General features: G+C 39.7%; 1 pseudogene; it reads right to left on the reverse strand.

The window, feature by feature from the left end:
• Window positions 1-772: 772 nt before the first annotated feature.
• LOC119543773 lies at window positions 773-1128 on the reverse strand (annotated as a pseudogene).
• Window positions 1129-6345: the final 5217 nt, after the last annotated feature.

The raw sequence follows: 6345 nt of genomic DNA on the forward strand, positions 1-6345 counted from the left end.
GTGTGCTCAGGAACAATAACGACTTTTAGCAAACAACCACTTGATTATTTACACAGCACAAAGGACCCAAAAGACCATCATGGCCAGTCTCCTGAGGTGGAAAACTGCTAAGATCAGGGTCAGTGGATGGCAGCTCCGCATGCTCTGACTTGTGTTTGAATAGACACCTGTGTACCCAAGAGTGGGTATTTATACACCCCAGGAGGAGAGGGTTTGCCCCTGAGAATTCCTGCCTTGATAAGCATCTGGAACTGCTTGTTCCAGGTTTCAGGTTCAGGGTAGTCAGGGCTTTATCCAATAGACCTAACAATTAGACCTAATCTCTCCCAGGGACTGCTGAACAGAAACATATTGAAACATTTGCACACAATAGAAAAGGGGGAGCAGGGGTGGGCAGGACAGGGAGATGGCCACTAGGTGTATCCATTCCCAGCAAGATCTAGCCTTGGACCACTATACCTTGGACCAACTTTGAATTTCAAGGTCCACACTTCATCTCTCCTAATTCATATCACCTGTGTGATGAACTTTATCTATGTTTTTTCCAGACATAAGCCCCCTTTAATACTTGCTAGAAAATGGACTTTAACATTACTTACAATTATACCAACATTCATGGAGGCTGAATATCACAGGCATAAGGGTGCAATATGACCACAAGAAGCCTTTTCATACTTCCCAAATGATTTTGTAGTTAGCTACAAAGGTTGGTCACCAGAGCCAAACTTTTCTTAACAAGTAGAATTTTATGTCCATTCAACTGAAGAGATTCTTACATCTTTCTGGGCCTATTCACTTGCAGACTGGAGCAGAAACTGTAACCAGGATCTTCATCTGATGCATTCATATGTGAGGCCAATCTAAATATGCTGTCCAATTTCTTTAAGATAAAAGGAGTGACTCACAGCAGGGCCACACAGATGAGGAAGTTCCATACAGAGGAGAGCATGTCTTCATGCATCTTCCATTTCATTTCCTCTGGGCCCAGCTTAGAGGCGAGGCCCTAGAACTGGAACACTGCTGCCTTCTACCTTCCAGCAGCCACTCTTGGCTCTTCTCAAAGGCTGCCTCACCTTTATGTCTTTTTGTAGGGCTCAAATCATCAATTCTTACTCTCTTTTCATTCATGTTCAGTTCACTTGGGGAAAATTAACGTCACCTACCTGACAATTCCCCTTGTTCAAGGATACCCAGACCCATCTGACATGTTTGCAGAACTTTGATACTTGAAGAGAGGGAGATTGGATTTGATCTGCTTCCTTTCTCACTCCACAGCCTCACAAACATCTCTAGTTTCCTTAAATAGGTCTTTCCCCTTCATATCACTGAAGAGTAATCACAAGGCCCAAAGTACAGTCATGCTATTCTGAGAATTTTGTTTCTTGGCAGAAAGTGTTTTTTCCTTAAATTTTGTAAACTAAGAGCTATGCAAAGTCTCTGAAGAACAAAGATCTTCTCCAAGGTTACCTTCTCTTTCTGTCTAAATAGAGAAGTGGCTGAAGTTTCTCCAAAATAAAAAAAAAAAAAAAAGCAAAATGACGTCATTACATTTAGTGCAGAAGAGGAGGAAAGAATTCCTGTTTCCCTGGTCTTACACTCATCAAAAATTCTCCTATTTTCTTTTCTTTTTTTTTTTAAATTTTATTTTGAAACAAATTCAAACTTACAGGAACAGTTGCAAAAACAATACAGAACCCATACACAGAACTCTAGCATACCCTGTCCCCCCTCCCCCGATAACCCAATCCACCTACTTTAACATCCTGTCACACCACCATTTTTTCTTTCCTTCCCTCCCTCCGTCTTCCCTATCTATCATTCATCATCTATTGCTCTGTCTTCTGAACATGAGAGCAAGCTGCACACATCCTTCAACAAACAATATAATTCACATCTACAATTCCTATGAACAAGAACATTCTTTTATGCAATCCCATTAAGCGCAGCTAAGAAGTTCAAGAAATTTCAACATTGATACAAAGCTTACATTCTATATTTCCTTTTTTTTTCTTATGTCCCATCTGTGTCCCTTTGAGCCTCCTCTCCTCCATCCTCAGATCCCATCCAGGATCATCCTTGCCATTTAATTGTCATTATCTATTTAGACTGTCTTTCTCTTTTTCTTTTTTTTTTTTTCAATTGTGGAAACATATATACAGCATAAATCTTCCCATTCCAACCCCTCCATAGCATTCCATTAGTGGGATTAATCACATTTTGAATGTTTAATGCTATCACCTTCCCACCATCCATTACTAGAAATTTCCCTTCACCCCAAACAGAAACCCTTCACTCATTTCTTAACTCCCCATTGCCCCTTCCCCCACTTCTTGTAACCCATACTCTACTTTTCATCTCTATGGTCATATTCTCTGATACTTTCTTTGTGTTTACCGTGGGGCTTAAATTTAACCTCTCAAGTCTATAACAATCTTGTTTTTCTTTGATACCAACTTAACTTCAATAGGACATGTAAACTATATTCCTATACTCCTCCATTCCCCACCTTTATGTAGTTCTTGTCAAAAATTACATATTTTACATTGAGTCCAAAATCACTCATCTGTCATTGCAGTTTATGTATTTTAGGTCCTGTAGGAAGTAAATACAAAATACAGTAATATTGGTATTTATATTTACCATGTAATCTTTACTGGAAATCTTTATTTCTTCATGTGGTTTCAGTCAATTGTTTAGTGTCTCTTCCTTTCAGCCTGCTTAATTCCCTTTAGCATTTCTAATAGGACTGATCTACTGGTGATGAAGTCCCTCAGCTTTTGATTATCCAGGAATGTTTTCATCTCCCCCTCATTTTTACCCTCCAGTTGTTTGTGAATTTTCTAAGTCTCTGATGGTTATTGACTTCTATTTGTATTCCATTATGGTCAGAGAATGTGCTTTGAATAAATTCAATTTTTTTTTTAATTTATTGAGGCTTGTTTTGTGTCCCAGTCTATGGTCTATTCTGGAGAAAGATCCAAGATCACTACAGAAGAATGTGTGTCCCGGTGACCTGGGATGTAATATTCTACATATGTCTGTTAAAATTCTCTATTTCTCTCTCTCCTTTCTTTGTTTCTCTGTCGGTAGAGCTCCCTTTAGTATCTGAAGTAGGACAGGTCTTTTATTAGCAAAATCTCTCAGCATTTGTTTGTTTGTGAAAAATTTAAGCTCTCCCTCAAATTTGAAGGAGAGTTTTGCTGGATAAAGTATTCTTGGTTGGAAATTTTTCTCTCTCAGAATTTTAAATATGTTGTGCCACTGCCTTCTCACCTCCATGGTGGCTGCTGAGTAGTCACTACCTAGTCTTAAACTGTTTCCTTTGTATGTGGTGAATTTCTTTCTCTTGCTGCTTTCAGAACTTGCTCCTTCTCTTCAGTATTTGACAGTCTGATCAGAATATGTCCTGGAGTGGGTTTATTTGGATTTCTTCTATTTGGAGTTTGCTGGGCATTTATGCTTTGTGTATTTATATTGTGTAGAAGGTTGGGGAAGTTTTCTCCAACAATTTCTTTGAATACTCTTTCTAGACCTTTACCCTTCTCTTCCCCATCTGGGACACCAATGAGTCTTAATTTGGATGTTTAATTTTATCTATTGTATCCCTGAGATCCATTTCAATTTTTTCAATTTTTTTCCCCATTCTTTCTTTTGTTCTTTCATTTTCTGTTCTGTGGTCCTTGAGGACACTGAGTCATTGTTCAGCTTCCTCTAATCTTGTATTATGAGCATCCAGAGTCTTTTTAATTTGGCCAACAGTTTCTTTTATTTCCATAAAATCTTCTGTTTTTTTATTTACTCTTGCAATTCTTCTTTATGCTCTTCCAGGGTCTTCTTTATGTCCTCTATATCCTGTGCCATGCTCTTCTTTATGTCCTTTATATCCTGTGCCATGTTCTTGTTGTTTGTCTGTAGTTCTTTGATTAATTGTGCCAAGTACTGTGTCTCTTCTGATCTTTTGATTTGGGTGTTTGGGTTTGGGTTCTCCATGTCATCTGGTTTTATCATATGCTTTAAGATTTTCTGTTGTTTTTGGCCTCTTGGCATTTGCTTTACTTGATAGGGTTCTTTCAGGATATAAAAAATACCGATCTCTAATTTGTCAGATCTACAGCTTGGTGGCATACACTTTCTCTAACTAACCAGCAGATGGCGTCTTTGTGGTGTGTGGGGATCTGATTCTTGTGGGGTTCAATTGGTGCAATAAGTTTGGGTGTGTTGTTGGTGCTGTCTGCCCTTAATGTGGGGCATGTGTCTGGGTGGCTAGGGAGGCAGGGCAACTTTAACAGTCAAACCTCCCAGGTGTTCCTGGAGATTTAAGACTGTTGCAAGAGTCTAAGCTTTCATTTCAGTATTGCCACCGATTGTCTCTGCCACTGACCCACAAGTCCTTGGTATTGGGGTAGGGTCCCTGGAATTTCTGAGTGGGCCCCTCTTCTCAGCTGTGCTCTTCCAGGACCTCTGCTGAGGGAAGGTTGTGCCATGTCACAAGTGTGCGCCGGCCCTCCAGGGAAGCCCTGGGCTGCCGGGCCATGCAGGGGCATTCCCAGCCTGCTTTAAAGATGGTTGAATGGGGCGTGTTAATCTCCCCCTTTTCACACAGCTCCGCCTTCCCAGCTCTGGGACAATTAGCTGTGGGTGCACTAAAGTCCACTGTCCATGGCTGATATTGTGGCATGTGTGCGGTGCTACGGGGATCACTCCCTGTCACACTGGGACCCTTGACCTGGCTCTGGGCTATAGCTCCAACCCAGGCAGGAGTGTCTCCAGCCCTCCAGAGAGATGGCTGCAAGGGGTGCAGTTTCTTTCTCCTTTTGGCTCCCCTCTGCCCCCCTGGCTCCAGGACAATCAGCAGCAGGCTATCCTCCACACCAGACACCAAGACATTGGCCCAGCCTGCTCCTGCCATGCTTCACTGTGCAGTTCTCACTGTAGTAACCACAGCTGCTCCCATTTTTTTTTTAAATAAAATAACTAGTCCGTCTCCAAATACCAACCCACAGTTTCCCTACACCACAGCACTGCCGCTGGACTTTCAGCCAGCTCACTCACTCATTTCAGAATGCAGACTGCCAGTTTCACCAAATGAATGGTCCCTGTGGATTTAGCACACCTTGTCTGGCTGGTGCATAGCTGGAACTGGTGTTCTGGGTCACTTTCTGGCTTTTATCTAGTATTTTTCATGGAGGTGTTTTTTTGCCCTGTCTTACCTAGCCACCATCTTAGGTTCTCCGAGACGCCTATATTCTTAACAGTTTTTATAAAATAACTTTTTTTGTTGTCATTAGTGTTATAGAAACTGATATCAGAACCACACACAATCTATATCATTTATTGTTCTGATTATTCATTCTTAAATTTTGTTATTCTCAAGAATACCTGCCAATTACATAAAATTTGAGTAAAAGCAGAAAATCTTAATCTGAGTAGATGAAACCAAATAGGGCTCTGCTTGCAGAAAGATTTCTTAATCTGTTGACCAAAAAAATATCCTATAGGATCCATTGAGAGTCCCTGCAATTGTTATCCATTTACATATATAATTTACATAACATATATAAAAATATATTTTATAAAGATGATATATAAATGTATAAATTTATAAAATGTCCATTCTTTTCTTCACTTTCTCTAAAGTATCTGTGAGCCCAAAAATAATGGAAACCTACTGTTTTAGAGGATTCTCTAATTCTTTCTTGGCTGAGTTTACGGTACAACAACAGTATACATTTCTAGACATTAAATAGATGACATAAAAGCTGAATTATAAGTGGGTGGTGTGGCAATTTAGAGTATTCAAAGGAGACTGGGTAATAGCAGGAACTCTGGATTTAGCATGATAGGGACACGATGAGCAGCAAGGCTCACAGAAATTTAGCTAGTGCATAATCCTCTGGGAGACAAGCTAAGGTTAACCAATTCATATTTGGACTGATTTGTGTCTTTATCCCTAAAATGTGAATATAATCTAAAATTAAGAGAAAACAGGAAAATATTTTATTAGGATGAAAGGGAATTCCTGGTGTTTAAATTTGTTCTTAAAGCTACTAAATAAAATGGGAAAAAGTAGTGCAGGAGTCTTAGAGAGGAATTAGACATTAACAGATGATGGATTGACTTGAACTCCAATTTAGCCTTTAGTTTTTGTTATGGGCAAAATTCACTCTCAAGCAGTGAGATGTAGATACGGGCCACTGAGCTGTATGATTAAATCTTGGTATATAAGACAATAGGTTGCCTTTTTGAAGCTCACTGAGAAAATCAAGCAAATACTGTGCATTGTTAGTTTGCTTTCTGTTTGAGATAGCAAACTGATTCAGTAAAACAATATTCTGTTGGGAAAAA

Source organism: Choloepus didactylus, chromosome 9 (genome assembly GCF_015220235.1).
Source record: "Choloepus didactylus isolate mChoDid1 chromosome 9, mChoDid1.pri, whole genome shotgun sequence".
Taxonomy (NCBI): Eukaryota; Metazoa; Chordata; class Mammalia; order Pilosa; family Megalonychidae; genus Choloepus; species Choloepus didactylus.